Raw genomic sequence first — 21,463 nt, 5'->3', positions numbered from 1 at the left:
GGAATACTGTATGTGTGCGACCTGTGGATCCCTAATTGATGAATAGTGCATCCAACAATGCCAGTCCAAGAATAGTCTGTATTTGGGCGAGCATCCTTTAGAGTATTACCATTCCTTAGTGGGTAAAGTCTTAAACCAGACTGAATGTTGGGTTTGCATTCATGTGCCTCAGGGACAACATAATGTAGGATTAGTACCATTCCCGTTAAATGTCTGAGGTTCTTGAATTACAGGGGAGGGGAAATGGTGGACAAGAAATTTAACATATCTAACCCCCCTAATTAGAAGCTCCACCAGTATCAGGTAGATAGATCCCGGTTATGCTTAAATGTCCCCAATTGCAATAAACCAGGAAATTGGGAGGTGACCAGGAACAATCAGACATTGACCTTTTCACACAGAGCTGATAATGAACCAATAGATTCTGAACTTGTACGCAAAATTATTGAAAGTGGGAGATACTTCAGGTACAGGTACATGCGTAGTTACGTTAAAGTAATGGTTGGCAGATAGGGTACTGTGCAGATATTATACAACCGGAAATGTGTACCAGTCAAATGGAGGTAAGAGGGGCAGGATCCTTCATTAGAATAATGTGTTCCATGATAATGATGCATTCTATTCCTTATATACTCCCAGGTGATATGTATTTTATATGTGGAAGGAAAGCGTACAAGTGGCTCTCTCCGAGTTCAGAAGGTTTATGTTTTCTTGGTAGAATTACCAGAGGTTATGACCCTTACACATGGTGAAATGCTTGGTATCCATAAAAACACACCATCTCTATACCTTCATATGCAGTATGAACACCGAGACAAAAGAAACATGAATCCTGGTGAAGTACATACAGCTACACAGTTGATTAGCGAAACAACTGGCTTCCAAATTTTGGTAGCATTAGATCCCACCAGGATCGCTCGGGGAACATTACATTTTAGATACATCCAAGACCTTGCTAAATGAATAGATAATATCACCGAGATGTATGATGAAACTTTCAGGTATACAGGTAAAGAGCTGCAAGCTTATAAAAAGGAGTTAGTATAACATAGGCTAGTGCTAAACTATATAACATCTATTACTGGTGGATATTGTGTGACTTTGACCATCTAATTTGGTGTCAAGTGTTGCACATATGTTACCAATAATACCAATGACCCCAAGGAAGTGATTGATCGGAAGATGGATGAAATTCTTCAGCTGAAATGGGAATTTCGAAAGAACCATAATTCCTCGCTAATTGAGACGGAGGAGAAAGTAGCAGAGTGGTTCTCATGGTTGAACCCTGTAAAATGGTTCTCCGGTCTAGGAGAGTGGGCTTAGGAAATGATAGCTAGTGTAAGCTCCTTATCCTTATACTTGTTGTCATCTTAGTAATTGGTTTATGTGTCAGATGTGTCTTTGCTGTGTTGAAGTGTGGAAAATGTACCACTAAGGTGAACAGTAAAAATGAAATCTTGATGGTGGTGGACGGTGGTGATGTGGATACTAAGGTTGATAAAGAACTGCATTACAATCCTAACATTGAATGTGCCTTCAGATAATGTGCTAATAGGCTAAGTCATGTATAATAATTATTCTAAATGTTCCATTAAACATCCTAGATAATGTAGTCTCAGTTCCCCCAGACTTCCTTTATAGGTTCGATGAGATCCCACATCTTACCCATGGTCCCGTATAGATCTGCTGAGTGCGTATAAGTGTTGTTCTACCCTCTTGAAACACATTAACGGTTCAATGACCGACTTGTGTCACACCGTTTAGAACATTGAATAATACATTATTATGCATGGCTGGAAAGGTTAAAATCAGAATGTGATATGTTTGCTATCAAAGGGTGGACTGTCGAAGTCACTGCCATCTATACTACAATACCATACTATACTGCCATCTATACTACAGCACCATATTATACTGCCAGCCATATTACAGCACCACACTACACTGCCAGCCATATTACAGTACCATACTACACCGCCATCTATACTACAGCACCGCACTACACTGCCAGCCATATTACAGTACCATACTACACTGCCATCTATACTACAGCACCATATTATACTACCAGCCATATCATGGTACCACACTACACTGACAGTCATATAACAATACCACGCTGACAGCCATATAAAATACCACACCAAAGTATACCACACTGCTATATTAAAATACAACACCACATTGCCAGCTATACTACTGTGTCATCCCTACTGTATATCACACTACACTGCCAGCTGTACTACAGCAACAGCCACATTATTATACCACCTTAGTACTACACCACACTGCCAGATTATTATACCACCTTAGTACTACACCACACTGCCAGATTATTATACCACCTTAGTACTAAACCACACTGCCACATTATTATACCACCTTAGTACTACACCACACTGCCACATTATTATACCACCTTAATACTACACCACACTGCCAGCCAGATGTCTATGTGAGTGCCTCATTATACCACCTTAGTACTACACCACACTGCCAGATTATTATACCACCTTAGTACTACACCACACTGCCACATTATTATACCACCTTAGTACTACACCACACTGCCACATTATTATACCACCTTAATACTACACCACACTGCCAGCCAGATGTCTATGTGAGTGCCTCAAGCAGAGTTCTCTAATCTTTGTTACCTCTGACCGCCTGCCCTCTCCCTTCCTAGTATAATTGTGAATAAATAACATTAACCCCCCCATCCTCCCTGTAGTTATACAAAACACTCACCTCAGGTTACATCTGTGAGGCTCCCATCCCCTGGACCGGAGGCAAAGAGCAGACTGTGGACCTACTCACAGTCATTGGTATCACTGCTCTGCTCCATGAGACAGAAAGGTGAGCCAGTCTGAGAGCTGGGGGCAGGTCTTCATCTGACAATCTGACCATATACAAAGATAGAGTATAATGCAAAATGGTGACCAGACCTGCCACTAACAAATCAAAAGAAGTTCTAGCCTTCATAAAGTAGGGCCAACATCTCTCTACAGAAGTGGTATGAAATACCGCCGGCCGCATGGCAGTGGCAGCCCGACATCAGCAGAGTTCCGGGCAGCGGAAGCCCGACAGTACTGGAAATCCCGATTGTGGATAGGTAAGTATTGTCTAACCTAACCTAACTCCCCTAACCCTAACCCTCCTTAGGGGTGCCTAACCCTAACCTCCCCCCCAAGTGCCTAACCCTAATACCCCCTCTAAGTGCCTAACCCTAACCCCCAGGGGGGTTCCTAACCCTAAGTCCCCCCCCGGGGTGCCTAACCCTAACCCTCCCTCCCCCTAGCCTAACCCTAACCCTCCCAGGGGGAGTGCCTAACCCTAAGTCCCCCCCGGGAGCCCTAAACCTAACCCTCCCCCCCGCGGCTGTCCGCTCGCGGCGCCCGGCATCACTACGATCGGGAAGCCGGGCGCTGGTCTCCCGACGTCGGGGAAATGCCGGGCGTCTACATATAGATGCCCGGCATTTCACCCTTGCCGGGATATGACAGATGGGAGAAGCCGGCTGCCGCTATTTAGGCAGTCAGCTTCCCGATTGCATACCCTCTCTACAACCTGGGGCTGGCAGCTGCCAGACCCTGCCTCCTTGGTTGTTGCCCCTGCCACAATGTTCTACTAACAGGCCTGGTTGCAAGAATGTCCATCACAGTGCCACCTCTGACCCAGGTGTGCTACTGCACACGTGTGGCGTATCCACGCGTCTTCTCTCTCCGTCCTCCACTGAGACAGGTCGTCCCACTGAGCAGCTCACTCTAATGTAGTCTGGATCATACAACGGAGGTACCATAAGTGCTAATGTGTCACCATTGCTCACTTTTAAAGAGTCACTGCCACCAGTGAATGTATAGCACAGATGTGTGTGCTAACCTGAAATGCACACTACCTGCAATTAACCCCATAAGCTCCTGACTGGATCTGTTTGACTTTTTACCACTTATATATGCATTAACCCTGTGTTACCCTGCATTCTGTTATCTGCCGGTTAATACGGTAAACCAATAAACCTGGTTATGTTATCTGTCATGTGGACTGACCTCCATTGCACACCGGTGACACCTATCAACACCATAGGTTCTGCCAATGACAATTACACTAGCTTTGTGTGCACAGGACTAACTACTGATATTCCCCTGCATGCAGAGTTGTATGTATATATGCGTCCGCACCACTCGTACACGTATGATTAGTTTCCTAGCTGTCATCACTATCAATGTGCACTTGCACCATCCCAAAACATGGTGCAAGAGAGAGGGCTGCCAGCAAGTTGGCATATATGAAATAGGCACATTTACAGCACCCATTTACATTATGGTGGACACATAAATAAGTTCTAACCGGACAACGACTCCATCGTGAACAAATATGAATCAGTTACAACTTTCACCACTTTTACACCTGAATTGCGGGTCTGAGCCCAGGTCAATCTACACAGTATCAAGCCATGGCACAGCAGTTCAGAAACCTTTCCCACTGCCATTGGACCCAGGTTATTCTCCAGTTGTGCCTTTTATAGTGCAGTTGTGTCTGTCCTGCATGTCACTCCCTTTAAACTTAACCCAGGGGTCCCCACTTTCAGACTGCAGCTTATCGGAGACAGTGTTTAATGAAACAAACCTTAGAGAGACTGGGACCAATGCAAACTGTGCAAGTCGGTTTTGTGGATAGATCTTTCACACTAGTCACGCTCAGGAGCTGAGCGCACAAATCTTTGGGTGATTCGGTGGTGTACGCTTCTCCATTTGAAGCTTTTTGGGCATAATTACTGGCAACGGGGTTGCTATTTTGACATGGAACTGAGCCATATATTCAGATATGTGTCTACGCAGAGGTCCATCTTATTTCAGCAAGCTTAGGTCTGGAGCAAGTGTCCACTGATGTTGACAATGGGCAGGAACCCAAGCATACCGTTATGGGCAGTCGCAGAGATGCATACAGCTCGGGTTTTAGTTCTGTGCATACAATGTGTGAGCAATTGTGGGTGACTTACGTACAACTCTGTATCAGCCCCTTTGACTTTATATAAGCAATACATTAAAATACTATTAGACAATAACAGACTTTATGCAGAGTTGAACAAGGTGGATGTCATTGCTCCCGCTTTTACATAAATGTATATTTTTGCACATATGTAGAGTTGTATGCATCTCTGAGACTGGACCATGCTTATCCATAGCTTGCTTTGATACTCATCACCACTGGTGTGCAATTGCACCAGCACTATACCAGGTGGAAACAGGTGTATTTACACATACACAAAGTTCTGCCTGGTCTGCAGTTCCACTCACACTCCCTCACTAATCATTACCTATGTGGGAATACCCCAGTTACAGTCCAATTACTGTTGACTGTAGTTAAATGGTTAAACGCTACAAGCTGTCTCTTAACTGTGTGCATGACTCATCAGTCTGAATAAACATCACGTCTGAGGGGGGATGTATTCGGCATCCCGGCGTGCGGGATGCCGACGGTCTTAATACCGGCACCAAAATCCCGACAGGTCGGGACCCCGGCACCAGTATCCCGACCATCGGCATCCCGAAGGTAAGTATTAGGGTGTTAGGAGGAGGGTAGCGTTAGCTAGCGGGGTTAGGGTTAGGCACTAGGGGGAGGGTTATGATTAGGGTGCGGGGAGGTGGAGGATAGGTTTAGGTACTAGGGGAGGAGGTTAGGTTTAAGCACTGGGGTGGGGGTGTTAGGTTTAGTGTGTGCGGTGAGGGGGAGGTTAGGTTTAGGCACTAGGGAGGCGGGGTTAGGTTTAGGCACCGGGTTAGGGTAGGGGTTAGAAAAGTACTTAACATGGCATCCTATGGGTGTTGGTATTCAGGCTGTCTGGATGCTGCTGTCGGCATTATGGCCAGCGGCATCCGGACAGCTGGAATATCATACTCATCTCGTCTGAGGGAATGTTATTCACCAAACGTAAAGGTCAGGCTGTCTAGACTGCAGGTGCAAGACTTGTTTACTTGGCTCTATAAAAGGGTCTGCATGTATCCAAGCCTGCCACAGTGTTATTGTTACAGTGCTGTATGACTGTACAGTACTTACCTCAAGAGAGATTGATAACTTATCATATCGACTGCTTTTTATCTTCTATCACCTGTATTCTCATATCTTCAGTAAAACCTCCTCTGGTTTTGAAACAACTTATTCATATCTGCTACGCACCTACCAACTTTAAGTTATCTGCCAATAATGACATCCTTTCATCCACAAGTGGAGTTGCAAATTAAATGTTGATGATGCTGCATGGCACATTCTTGCGTAGGATTAGTACCTGTGTATGCGCAGTTCGAAAACAGAAAACTGACTTGCGTTCAATTCTGCATCCGCTCGTAAAAAGTGTAAAAGACTTTGGCCCTCATTCAGAGCCGCACGTTAACAACAGTACGCTCGTTGCGTTCCGATGTTGACTAACCGCGCATGCGTCGGTGTTACACTGCGCATGTGCGTACGGCAGATTGCGAGTTTTTTTTCTCTCGTTCCTAGCGTACAGGAAGTGACATGTCAAATGTGATTGACAGAACAGGGCGTTTTTGGGTGTTGACGGGGGTGGAGATGAAAAAACGCAGGCGTGGCGAGGCGTTTTTGGGGCGTACATACATTAGCAGATGCGAACGTCAAATGTGTTCGGACCGTCTCATACGTCACTTGAACATCCGCTTTCCCTTCAAAATGCTCTCACAGCTTAGGGTCAGGATTACTCGACCACATTGGCGATGGCCTTCTCCTCCGTCCCGGGACTCAAGGATGGTGCTGCGATTAATCGCGGCTGGTCAGTAAAGTAATTAGTGTTGGATTGAAAACCGGCTTGGTATGTGTTTGGAAAGCAGTTTATTGGGATAGCACAAAAGCGTACGCAGGTGGAAATCAGAGCTGCTAATGTCATGATTACACAATCAATTAGCGTACATTTTTGGTGTTTTATTTTGGCCACAATTTGTTGGTTATGGCCTATTGTAACAATAATGTCATCATGTTTTAATTAGCTCCCCTTTTTTTTGGTTTACTGTGGAATTTGCATCGCTATGTGATTTTTTAAACGTTCCTTAAAGAGGCCTTTTTTTTTTTTTAAGAGGGTCAGTTTTTGCCTTTAGGGCCAGGATTAAATGTAACCCATTTGTACAATAATGTCACAATACAATGTCAGTTTTTTGTTTTAAATTTATTGTTTAAACACAAACAAATTGGCCTAATATTTTGTTGCCTTTTTTTTGTGGCAAAGATATTTGTTAAAAAAAAAAAAAAGCCATAACTGGTAACATAAACGTAAATACCAAATTTAAAAAAATTTCACAAGAAAGGAGAGGGAAGTTTTGACCAGAAAGGAATATGAGCCAAGCACAGAAGGAGTGTGGGAAAAGTCGCCATTGCTGTCACCGTTTTCTCGCCCGTTTGGCTGGGTGAGGGTGGGCGCCAGACCGGGTCCGGGATGCCATCGGGCTGGCCTGTCCAGAGGCAGATGTTGTGGCCTCTGGACTAGGCACAGGGCTAGGCACATTTGGAGGATTGGCTGATGTTGTGCCAGAGGTGGAGGATCCGGATGTTCCGGCAGGAAGGGAGGTCGGCTCCACCATGTGCTGGCGAACGAGCTGCTCCAGGGCATCGGCGATGCGGATGTTGGCCCTGGTATTTTCCGCCAGGGCCTGACCAATGGTCACGTTGGCCGCAGCATTTTGCTCCAGGGCCTCAGCCACCCGTATCAGACTGGCGTCCATCCTCTGCAAAATCTCCGTATGGAAATCCGATTTAAAATTGAGTTCTGTGAGGAGGCCCACTGCCTGCGAGGGGGCACGCCCTGGACTGGCTTCTGCAGGGTCCTCAGCCGGATGTACTGGTTCCTCCCCTGCAGAGCCAGCAGAAATTCTGCGGCCAAGGCTCCCCTCTGGAGCAGACTCATCCGCCTCTGTCTCTGTTAGGAAAAATGCGAAAAGACTCACATTAGAATCTACATATTGGCACAATAGCATTTCAGAGTTGGTGACATCACAAGACTTACCTTGGCCAACATGAGGAGCCGCAAAGTCTGGCATGTCCGTATCCATGTTGGACACGCCAAACACCTCCACAGCCTGCACACACCCCTGTGCCAGCTCTTCTAAGTCTGTCAACTCCAATGACACAGGGGTGGGACCCCCACCTGTCCCCCTTGCATGCCTAGCCCTGTCGGCAAGTTTTTGCTTGAGACGATATTTGAAGTCTGCCCATCTGTGGAATGAAATTGGAACCATTATCCTTTTTTTTACAATGGGGTTTGTTTATAGGATGGGAAAGTGTTTACTTACCGCCGTTTGACATCCCGGGCTAGACGGACATAATCACCCACCCTATTGACAGCAACGGCGACCTCCTCCCACATTCTCCACTTCTGGCTTTGGCTCATATTCCTGGCTGCCTGGGGCAGGATGTCAACGCACTTCTGGATCAAAACCTCCATCTCCTTGCTTGTGAAATGTGGCTGCCTTTTTTTTTGGGCAGCTTTGGCGGGTTGACTGGGGCCAGCAGTCTCTTCCATGTCATCCTCCTCACCTATTTGGGTAAATATGCAGATTTAGCCACTTCACAACTTGCACAATATTATGTTTTAAAAGAATCATTGAGACAAAATGCATGAAGGCCTTACCGCCGGAATTTTGGCCATTGTTTCCCTGGTCTGAAGCCATGTCTCTGCTTCCAGAATGAAATCAACCAGAAATTAAATGTGATTTCGTGACGTATTTATACATGCGTCCTTAGTTTGCGGCCGCATCATTGATTGTGCGTCCCTATGATTCATCCTTAATTTGTGCGGGAAAATAAACACTATTTATGGCTTGGTGTGTGTGGAGTCGAGGTTGCGTTGTTGGATTGTTGGCGGTTAAGTTGGTTGGATTTGGTTGTTTGCGGTTGGAGGATTTGGCGGTGTTTGTATTTTTTTTGTTTTGCTACAGTTGTTTTGGTTTTCCGTTCGCATTTTTTTGGTTTATTTTTTGCCATCGTTTCCTGATTTGGTAAGTTTTGTGCAGTCTAATTTGTGGCCAATTGGTGTCTACTTCTGGTTTTTTGTTTTATATATTTTTTTTTACACTAATTTCATCTATTTTAGTTTGTTTTGGCTTTCGGACCCAAAGACCTTTTTGTTGGAAATCTTATATATTCGATTTTGGTAAGTCCATTATTTTTCTTGCATTTGCGAACTAATTAACGCATTTTTGACTGTTGGTGTAGTGACTTGCATTTGCGAACTAATTAACGCATTTTTGACTGTTGGTGTAGTGACTTGCATTTGCGAACTAATTAACGCATTTTTGACTGTTGGTGTAGTGACTTGCATTTGCGAACTAATTAACGCATTTTTCGAGGCTTATTCATCATGTAAACCAGTTTTGCTTTTCCCTTTTCCATTTTTGGGGTCCATTTGACCCCTATTTGACGTACGGTGTGCAATGTCGTTTTCATCGATGGCCAAATGTGTGTTTCGCCTATTTTATGTGTTGGCTTGCACCAATTTGACAAACATAAAATCACCCTCTAAATTTTTGATGTCTCATTTTTGGCTTTTTTACAGTTTATACGTATCATGACAATACCCCGGCATGTAAGCAGCTATGGATGGTATCATAAAGCTAAGTTGTTTTATGTTACTTTTGGGGTGGCTCAAAAGACTTACATTGTAAACTTTGAATTTCAGGTAGATCTGGGGCGAATTGTTCTGGCCCTGCTCCCGGAAGACGACCAACCTCAAACTCGTCCCAGGCGTAGGCATCGTAGGCATGCAAGGCCCCAGATATTTCGAACACGTGTCACCCTTTTTGGAATGCCCGATGATGAGGTTTTAAGACGCTACCGTCTACCTCCCAAAATCATCATAGACACTCTCTCATTAATAGAAAGTGATCTTGAGCGGCAAATTGACAGTCCAACAGCAATACCACCACTGACGCAATTTATGGCGGTGTTACATTTCTGTGCCTCAGGATCGTTTCAAACAACGGTGGGAATAGTCGCGGGCATCTCCCAATCCTCCTTTTCCCGGATCCTGAGGGCAGTGATGGAGGCACTTTTCAAGCACCTCCATCATTTTATTAAAATGCCTTTGGATATGGGTGCCCTTATTGTGGCCAAGGCCAATTTTTACCAAATAGCTGGCTTCCCACACATCATAGGTGTTGTGGATGGTACTCACATACCACTTCAGCCTCCAGCACGGCTGGAGGCAATATTTAGAAACCGTAAACACTATCACTCCCTGAATGTAATGGTGGTATGTGATGCCTCCCTCCAGATCCTGTCCCTGAATGCTAAATTACCAGGAAGTGCTCATGACTCCTTCGTCATCCGGCAATCAGGGATATGGCAGAAATTAACCAACCTACAAGCTGGTGATGCGTGGCTTCTGGGTAAGTGGAGACCTTTAGTACATAACAATGTTAAGCTTGATACACAGTGTTCCTGATGTTGTCTATTTTTTTTCACAGGAGACAGTGGATACCCTTGCATGTCCTGGCTGCTCACTCCTTATTTGGCTCCCACACCAGGGCCACAAAGTGCGTATAATTCCACACTTACAGCCACCAGGCAAGTGGCGGAGCGCTGTATCAGCCTTTTAAAAGGCCGATTCAGATGCCTCCACCGCTCTGGTGGCGAGCTCATGTATGTGCCGGATATGGTGTCTAAAATTGTGGTCCTGTGTGGGATATTTCACAACATTGCCATAAGGAGTGGTGTCCCAATGCAGCCAGAGGATGCCTTACCTGAGGATGGCCCCCCCGAGGTTGGTCGGAGGTCAGTATGTGGGGGGGCCATACGCGATGATGTGGTGGCCTGATTTTTTAGGTAAGTTGTTACAAAACTACAGTGTTTATACCTAATGTGTTTGTGTTTGTTTGCGAACATCTAATTTTGTGTTTTTTTTCTCACCATCTTCTGTTTGTTCACATAATCTTTGGCACTCCAACGCTCACTACTTCCTGCTACCCTTACCAAACTTGGATCTGGTCCTTTTGGGCATATATTCTGGAACCCATATCGCAACGCCATGTTTGTGGAATCATGTTGGCATGGTCCTTCGTCAACCAGTTCTTGATTTTTTGTTTTTATTTAATTATTTCTTGGTATGTGTTGTATTTGAATTTATCACTGTGTTCTTTTTTTGGGAGTGACCACTTTGTTTTCTCTGTTATGTTGTGAATAAATGTTTGGAGAGTGAAATGGTCTTCCTTTTTTGGGACGTTAACAGCAAGTGTAACCAGGTTAACACAAGTTACATTTGACTAAGGGGTAATCCAGTACTGACGCCAGTTGAGCTAAACTGAAATATGTTTTCAGCTTCCCAACCCACACCAAAAGGAAGCCTGGCCCAACCTTGGGATTTGTAAGATTGGCCTAAGCAGCTTGCGCACCAACTAGGAACCTGTAAAATGTAGAAATATGTAATTGACACTACACCCAAAAAGGGAAATGACATTGTTACTGTTATGTGTTTCTTGTGTCTGTTTGACATACAAAGACAAAACACAATCTAACTTTTAAAAAAGGGAAATCCTTGCAGGAACAGTCTACTTATGTCATGCTAAACTATCTTGGTTTTGGATTTAAAAAATGAGCCAGAACGTATATTTGTCTGAAAAAATTTATTTTGAAAAGTTAACAAAAATAAAAAAACTACTGGGGAAGGAGGCCAGACAGCCGGTCGAGGGCCACAAGAATGCCAATTACATGTTGGCGCATCTGGCCAACACAATCCGCCACCTCTTGCCGACGCCTCTGTTCCTCTGTGGGTGAGAAAAGTGTGTGGGTTAATACAACAATAGGGAATCCACATTAAAAAAACAAAAACACAACGAAATCACTCCTAAACCTAAAAAAAAAAAAAAAAAGGGGGTGCTGCCAAAAATACAAGGCCTATGTACAAATTCCCACAGGTGTGATATGTGTATGTTGAAATCACCAGGAAGAGGTAAAGGCAAACTGCAAAATCACCAAAAGTCAAGCCACAAAAACACGAAGAAAGGCACGACACATGATTACATACAAGCAGTTTGTGCTTTTAAAAAAAACAAAAAAAAAACATACCGGGAGCCAAAACGGGAGCTCCGGAAATGCCTCCATGATCCTCCTCGGAGGATCCGTCATTCCCCAAAGAATGGGGAGGAGTTATGATGGACTCCGGGGAGGGGGTAATTGGAAGAGGGGTGGGTGGAGGAGAGGGGGAAGTGGGACGGAGGGGAAGGAGGCCCGACATTTCCGGGAGAGGGTCTGGGAAGGATGGGGAGGAGTGGGGAATAGGGGAAAGATTTGGGGTGGAGTGTTGGCTGGGGGTTGGGGATAGTGGCCGGGAACGCCGTCTGGACGGACGGTGACGGCGGAGTCTTGGCTGTCCCCCCAAAATATGTCAAAGAAATTGCGGTTAGTTTATGGACAAATCCGGGGACCAAAACTAAAAAAAAAAAACAACCCAAAAAATAAGCCAAATAGGAGTAGAATGAATAAATCAGAAATAGAGGGAAAACATGCACACGCAGATATGAGTACAAATAATAAATAGGACAGACAGGAAAACATGCACACGCAGATATGAGTACAAATAATAAATTGGACAGACAGGAAAACATGCACACGCAGATATGAGTACAAATAATAAATAGGACAGACAGGAAAACATGCACACGCAGATATGAGTACAAATAATAAATAGGACAGACAGGAAAACATGCACACGCAGATATGAGTACAAATAATAAATAGGACAGACAGGAAAACATGCACACGCAGATATGAGTACAAATAATAAATAGGACAGACAGGAAAACATGCACACGCAGTTTGCCCCACAAACACAAACATTAAAACCACAATACATAACACTTACTTTCCTCAATCTGCATGCGAAAGCATGCCAGCAAGCGGGGCGTTCGCCGTTGCAGGTCGGACCACCTGCGCTCCAGCTGCCCGATGTTGCGGCGTGAGCCGAAGGACCGCAGGCGGGACCGTGCCTCCGCATACGCGGAGCGCTTCTGCCGGTTGGTGATGGGTTGAGGTTGGCTGGTGATCCGGCGATCCATGACCTCCGTAAGCACCAGCAGCTCGCGCCTGGTGAATGCGGAGGCTCTCATGATGGCAATGGTGTTTTTCTTAAAAATCATTTTTGATAAAGTGTGTAAAAATTTACTGATTGGCTAATGTATTTTGGAAATTAACAGGAGCAATTTTATTGGTTAGTGTATGAGTCATGTGTTCGACAGGGCCAGAAATCTCTGGAGAGTTATGATAGGCTTGATGCAGTGACATGCGTAAGCAAATTTAAATAAAGAAATGAACCCAGGGAAATATGCGGGGATCCACAGCAATAGAACAATTGTTTAATTGTGGTTCACATGTTTTTTGAACAATAAAAGCGAATGTTTCATCCGTACGTATTCTGCGGGTAAACACAAACACGGACAAGAGTAAAGTTTCTTGCATTGTGTTGAAAAAAACCAAACAATTAAGCTAATTGATACATTGATTGGCATGATACGATTGATGGAGGTAGGCAGAATAAAGGAGCAGGTAATCGACATCTGACAAGGCCACTTCCTGTTTATACTTGTGCGTGCGTTCCTTTCAAGCCATTTCGGGGATGTATGCTCGCTATTTCGTACGCTCGTTAGTTAGAGGAGGGGTCGTCAGAGTTTAGGGAGGAATTTTAGATGCGAACGAAAATACGAGCGAGCCATTGAATTTAAATATTTTTGTACGTACGCCTAACGTACGTGCGCCCGCTTGCGAGTGGGTCTGAATGAGGGCCTTTGTTATAGTCATACATAATTTTAAAGTTAGACTTTCTATTCCTGCTATAGATGAAGATTGATATCATTTGGATGTCAGTGTAAGCGTACAGTCGTATTCAAATAAAATGTAATGATTGACAGCTGTTTAGCAAAAGTAGCTTTGCCTTCCTTGAACATTGTTGAATCAGAATAATTAGAGTTTGGGAAGGAGAAATAACGGATAGTACTGACTCTATGCCAGGGTAAAAATGTGAAAGACAATACAACTAAAATTATAGATGTGAGCTATCATCCATGTAATTGTGGGCATAGCAGTCAAATCAATGCATCTACTGTGACCCAGCATTGTATGGTGCCCGGAGTTCATGCTAAGTATTGCGCTACTGTACCTTACTGTGGAACCCACAGAATCTCAAATCCACATTAACAGTGACTGGATGCCAGGACGCAATCAGAGCTAGTGTTATCTGCCCTCCCCAGACGCTCTTCACCAGGGTCTCACATCAGTACAACTACAACCATGAGTGAATGTGAAGTTCTACCCAATGATATCTGAAGAGCTCACTATACACAAAGAAAGGGATAATGAGGAACAGCATGCTTTGTATGTTGGAAATAATTATAGCAAGTAGCTATAAGAGTCTGTAATTTTCTAAAGCTGGCAAGTGTTTGTATATACACTTAATTAGTTATTTTCTGCTGCATTGTGAGACCCAGTAATTAGTGATTTTTTTCACTCTGCAAAAGGAAAATGAGAGGGACGCATTGTTTATGTTCTTCTTCTGTGACATAATGCTATTGTGTTTACAGGGGGCGTCTTCAAAATCTTACAATGAGGCCCAGAATGTTTTTCTCAGACCTGATTCCACATAATAGCACATTGTTTTCACTTTACAATAGCCTCAGAGAGTCCTGGAGATGTCCCAGTCATGTGAGCTCACTAGGGATTTTCAGCAGGGCTAGGACATTGCTAATGGATACTGACAGCTGAATCGTGCACTACCACTAAATCTATTACCGCCATCCATGCACCTTCAACGGGATGTAGTTATAATACCGATGGCCGGGATGCCGTCTGTTAAAATCCCAGCATCAGAATCCCGACCCGGGACTAAACATAGGCGGCTAAATCCCGACGCTAGCCTACATACTGACACTGGAATCCCGTCAGACGATATCTTGATCTTAGCTGTCAGCCGCAGAGGGGGGGTTAGGCACCAAGACGGGAGGGTTAGTACACTTACCCAACCCCTGTCGGGATGCCACTGTCTGCATTTTGACAGCAGGCATCCCGACTGCCAGTATTTCATACCCAATCCCCCATTAACATCTCTTTGCTTATCTCTGATTATTATGGTATCTGTACTCTACAATCTGCCAACAGGCCATGGCGGGATACGTTCAGTATCCCGACACAGGAGATGCCTGTGCTTAGAATACCGGCGCTGGAATCCCGACACCTTTCAGAATCCTGGCTTCTGCATCTCGACAGCCACTATCCTGAAGGTAAGTAGCGGGGTTGGGAGGAGGTTTAGGGTTAGGCACTTGGGGGAGGTTAGGGTTAGGCACTAGGGGGGGGCGATGGTTAGGGTTAGGCACTAGGGGGAGGAGGGTTAGGTTAGGTTTAGGCACTAGGAGGGGAGGTTAGATTCAGGCACTGGGGAGGGAGAGTTAGGGTAGGGAAAGGGGGAGGGTTATGATACCGACACTTGTCAGTAGGTATCCTAACACTGTCGGGATGCCGGCATCTGGATTTTTTACCCATCCCCCTATGGCTATCATCCTTCCTTATCACTACCTCTGATTCCTGTCTGCTCTGCTTCTCCTGTGCTGCACTTATAGTGTGTGTGCAGGGCTGTAACTAGGGTAGTGCGACCTGTGCCATGGCACAGGGCACAGCAGGGCAGGGGGTTCTGTTTGGGCCTGTCAATTTTCCTTTTTATTATCACTCTCACTTGTAGCTATCAATTCCCCATGAAGCCATGGCCCTTTTTCAGGTGCACTATCTTATGCCCCTATTTAAAAAAAGGGGGGGTGCCATTGCTCGCTCTGGCACAGGGCACCAAAAAGTCTAGTTACGGCTCTATGTGTGTGTATGCTGTATATAGCATGTGTATAAATGAATATATGTATCACAGAAAGGCTACAGTTATTATAATATTTTCCCAGATAGGAAGATACTCCTTAGTAGAGCTGGTGCTGTCTTGCAGAGTAAACTCTGGGGCAAATTATCCCCTGTACTAATATAATCATTAACATGCAAGCTCGTGTCCCGATTGGTTCCAGTTCCCATTTGTTTGCCTTCAGCATAACTTTTATTTTGCATTCAGTGTCTCATTTGCTACATTTAAGGAATATTTTACCATTTTACTCTCATTAATAAATCAATATGTAACCTGAGGGATCCCATAGTTCCATGACACTCAGGTCCCCTTACTCTGTTGAACCCAATGGCAGTTGCAGGAGTTGTTAAGACTGTAGTTAAGCAAGTGGGGCAGAATTGATATACATTTAAGATTTAACACCTCCTGTAAAACTCCAAACTCCACTCGCAAACACAGCTTTAATTAGCAATCTGAAGCTAATCCCTCCCTGGAGCTCGTCAGTCCTCATTTAACCTTTTTTTTTCTCACAAACTAGACAGAAATACTGTAGGTTTACTGGGAAAATCATTTGGAGATTTTTGCCACAAGAAGAAATAATTTATCAGTGATTCTTGAGATAATCTGGGAAATGTGCAGAATGCTCACTCTAGGACCACAAAACAAGTAACAAGCATCAGGTCCATATTCTGTTGGAAGGAGTAACCCAGACGAGGTACAGTAGGCTGACTCAGCTGACTCTAGGACTTGCCAGAGTCAGTTAGACAGGCCGACATCTGACATGCGGACCTACGCATGATGGGCGCCTCCACGCGTCTTTATTGAATGGGAACGTTGGACCCAGGACACTCACAACATACAGAGCCGCAATACCAAACAGCAAATAGTGTATCCATTTCTACCATCATCCGGTGAATTTACCATAATCATGCTTGGCATACTACAACGCCCAGCATCACCCAAAGCTCCAGGCTGCCTTACTTATATATTTTGCATGCCGCTGTTACACCTGTGATATCCCTGTGTCATTGCTACTTGTTGCTCTACCTGAATCATAAATCTAAGAATTAGTTAAGCTGTACCATGTGTGGACTAACCTGCCACCAGCACCAACTACTGCGTTACATATTCACCACCACATGTACCTTGGCCAAAGTGCATTATACCCTTGTTTATATTTCTGTCTGGAGGACTACTGCTTCCAGCAACTCTGCTCGCATTTCCTATTGATAACCACATTAACCCTAACAGGCTGTGTCATCCAGTACACTATCATCGCTTCCTCTGCTAAAAAGTGTTTCTACTCTGGCGGATATTATTTTAGATTAGATGGTGAGATTGGTGGTTAGGGCCAACTACAATGATTGAAGTCACTTGTATGTTCACAACAATGTACTACTGTAACTGCAGCAGTTGCACATCTTGACCTATAGATTGACACTATGTAGGCTTATACAGGTATGCAGATAGGAAGCTGACAGTTGAAATGCCCGACCACCGGCTTCCCGACTGTTCAATTCCGACAGGGGACTAACGATAGGTGTCGAAATCCCGATTCCTATCATTATCCCTATGCCAGGAGCCCGACATACCGAACGAAGGTAAGCCGAGCTTATGCACCCCCCCGGGAGGGTTAGGTTTAGGCAACGGAGATGGGGGGGACAGGGGGGGGTTAGGTTTAGGCACTTACGGGGGGGGGTTAGGGTTAGGTATAGTTAGTTTACTTTCCTATCGGGATCTTCAGTGCTGACGGTCTTCCGGCGTCGGGATTTGAACCACCGAACATAAATCTGGCGGTCATTCATACTGATCCCATTAAACATACTACTGTAGCGGTAAATTCAGATGACCAATGGCAGACTGAGATAATGTAAAAAAGTAAGCTTTTTATTCCAGTCTTGAAAAGGCAGAGTCAGTGTAACAACTTACATAATACAGCTTACATGAGACAGCAGTTCAAATGAGCAGAGTATTCCCAGCACAGTCATGGTTCAGATTGTCCAGCATAGAGAGAGCTGCTAAAGGTGCAAACACTCCCTTACATTTCCACTGACTAACTAAAAACTTACCAGGTTTTTATACCTTAGCTGGTTTTAATTGAGATAAGGGTGTGGTTCCTCCACGGCTACAGGGAGGTTAACCCTTTCCTCAGAATGTGGGAGAGTCCCACTCTGTCACAACTACCCACAAACAAGTATATATTTACAGTTTAGGTTAGTGTAAGGCAGTGGTTCTCAAACTCAGCCCCCCACACAGTTCACATTTTCCAGGTCACCCAACAGGAGCACAGGTGTATTCATTACTCTGACACATTTTAAAAATATCCACTGGTGGAGCTAATTATTTCACTTGTTATTTTGTGAGGAGACCTGGAAAACATGCACTGTTTGGGGTTCTGAAGACCGAATTTGAGAACCTGTGGTGTAAGGAAATACCTTTTATACAGCCATTCTGTTACACTCTGGTGCTACTCTATGAGTATAGGGAACACTAAGGGGTGGATTTACTAAGGTGCTGTTTGTTAAAGCCAATTTGCCGCCAACAAAAGCAGCAGCCGCTACTGCAACTCCGTCCACCTGTGAATCAGACCCTGAATGAGAACTGTTGTGGCACTAGGCGGGAAGAGGATGGAAATAAAGGGCTGTCATGATTTACATGGGCTTTGAGGGTTCTGGCCCTCTATCCCGATTGGGCCAGAAGGTTGGGTATGTCTCATTCATTGCCGCTGTGCATAGCAGAGCTATGGCCATGTCACTAAAAAGTTGCATTTAGGTGAGGTAAATGGGACGGGGGTGGTCCAGCTCATCGGAATTGCTGGTGGCACCTTTATATTACAGTGTGTGAACATGCCCCCTTCATGGCGGCAAGCATGTTTGTCCCTAATCATTTCCATAGAAAGTTGGGTGTTATGTTTTAGGTGTCTATTCATTATGTTAATTATCAGGATAGACCCCGATAATTAATATTCCCACTCACGGTGAGCTTCAGAGCAATTCCTCATTGCTTTGGCATGGAGACAGCTGATCTGAAATTCTGCTGTCTCCCCAAATGTTTTCACTGCTCCTTTTGGAAGAGTGAAATTTAGCACTGCCCAGTGTGATTAGTGCGCCTGCGTGAACTAGAGTTCATGCAGGCACACAAAACCCCGGCGTCCGCTGGAAGGAGCCAGACAGGAGCGGAGGGAACCGGAGTCAAGCTCTGAAAATATTGTATTTTCGAAGCTTGATGAATTAGTGTATGGGGACCGCTGGCCACATCAGGAGAGAAAGGTAAGCAGGAGATATCTGTGATATCTCCTGCGTTACCTTTATGATGAAACTTAATTTCTCCAAAAGAAATAGTGATAATGAATAGGCCCCTTAAGGAGGTGTAGTGCAAAGGGCTCTATTTATTATCACTTAATTTATTCAAAAGCAGGTGAAAAGTAACATTTTCACATACATTTTGTATAAATTAAGTGTCAGGGCTATTCCTCAAGTTCCGAAAAAGTATTTTTTGGGGGAACTTGGTGGTGTTACTGTACGACATCCTGAGATGGCATACAGCCCCCGATAATCTTCACAGGCTGCCATTTACACAAAAGCCTGTGGTTACAGACAGCAGCAGGATTTGGCGTGGTCAGCAGGGGGGGCAACAGCAGACACGACGATGCATGCGCGGTGTGAGGGAGTCCTTATGGACACCTCAGCTGCAGGGGAAACGTATCACAATTCGAAAAAGCTGACTCCACAAAAATAGCAGCTTTTTGGAAGCGATACTTTAGGCAGTGAGGCATGATGAATGCCTCCGAAATCTTGTTTAAACTCGCCACGAGTTTTAAACATAATTATTACTAGTGATAATTATGTATTGATGAATAGATGCCAAAATGTCAGCATTCTCAATGTCGATATTGACATAATGTTGACTGCCGTAAAGTTGACTTTTTTGTAGCACACTTCCTTAAAACATAACACCAAACTTTTGTCGACATAATGTTTTCAGGTGCTTTGAGCCCTAACCCTACCCTGACCTTAACTGCAGACTATCCCCAACACTAAAATGGACTCTCATCATTGCGCCTGTCACAATTTGTCCGTGTTGACATTTCAAATTTCCAACTGTTAACATTCAGACAGTCGATATGCTGGTGTCAAACGTCGACAGTACCTTGTTATAAGAGTGAAGAAACGAGTCAAGAACTGGAAGACCACTGTGATCATGTGTATATACCGTAGATATTTTCAGCTAGACACAGTATATACTTTCTGAAAACAGATACAAGTTGTAAGTTTTACTATTGAGTGAGATGTAGGGCAGATATGTTTACTGGAATGTTCTTTTTTGTTTTAGTCAGAATGGATCTGATGTATAACAGAATTTCTTATCTGGTCTTATGCTGGGCATACACCTTACAATTATCTGTCAGATATCTGTCCAATCTGGCTGGTTGGAACGAAAACCTGGTAATGTATGGGAGCAAATGACAATCGAACATTTTTTCACAAACACTGGAAAAAAGACAAAAATGGACGTACAGCCAAATTGGTTAAATAAAACAAATGGAACCAATTTGTACAATCGTTTTGGTCTGTTTTACAGTGTTTAAAACCATATAATTGACTGTCATTTGCTCCCATACATTACCAGATTTTCATTCCAACCAGCCAGATTGGACAGATATCTGACAGAAAATTGTATAGTGTATGCCCAGCATTAGGTATCGCTGTTGAGACAATAATTAAACAGCCAGCCGCCACCGCTGTAATTTATTCCACCTGGTGGAAAATCCTGTGCTCGTGATGTTATGGAAGTAACTTGGGCTGAATTAAGGTGAAAAAAACCTCTCATTAATTCATGTATAAATTCAGCCAAGATTACTTCCCCGGAAGTTCGGTAGCAGAGCATATTGTACTGAATGGAGTTGGCCATGTTTAGAGAGAGACAATGGGCCTAAATCATAGATGGCTGCTGCGTCCGCTCTTGCGTCTGTTGCTAGAATTGGGCAGTGATACTATGCAAATGCTAGCATCAGCCTCCCCCTAGTGCACTAGCTTGTGTCTCAATGTGGAAGCACTGACACGCCCACTTTCAGCATCTCTGCAGGTTGTTGTGATCCATAGCACGAAACCATCGGTGCACCATAAACGCTAGCACAAGCTCCATGGCAAACGCAGTATCTCTGTCTGAGCATGTCCTCTGTGTCTGCAGTTCTGCATCTGAGAACGCAGGCGCTTTCTCCTAAACGTCCGCGACACTCCCATAACATGCCCATGAACCTTACCTTTTTGCGCTCACTTCAGCCCACCTCCCAGTCACCGCCCAGGAATGCCCATCACTTTGCCGCACCATATCTGATACTGTCTGTCCCAATCGCAAGAGCATCTTTGTGCGATTACTCTGTGTAACGCATGTGCTGTGGGGTTTTTCTGAAATTTGTGCGCATGGTCAACTACGTGAACATTGGCATTGCATTCACCTCTAAATCGGGCCCAATATGACAAAGTTCCTGTAATGCCCCAAACACACTGAACGATTCATTTGAACAATTTGAGCGATAACGATATATTTGAACGATATATCGTTCAAATCGTCCAGTGTGTATGTATTTACCAATGA

The sequence above is a fragment of the Taudactylus pleione genome, unplaced genomic scaffold, assembly GCF_031769625.1.
Source record: "Taudactylus pleione unplaced genomic scaffold, aTauple2 ptg000612l, whole genome shotgun sequence".
Taxonomy (NCBI): domain Eukaryota; kingdom Metazoa; phylum Chordata; class Amphibia; order Anura; family Myobatrachidae; genus Taudactylus; species Taudactylus pleione.
Note: the sequence above shows the minus strand (reverse complement) of the source record.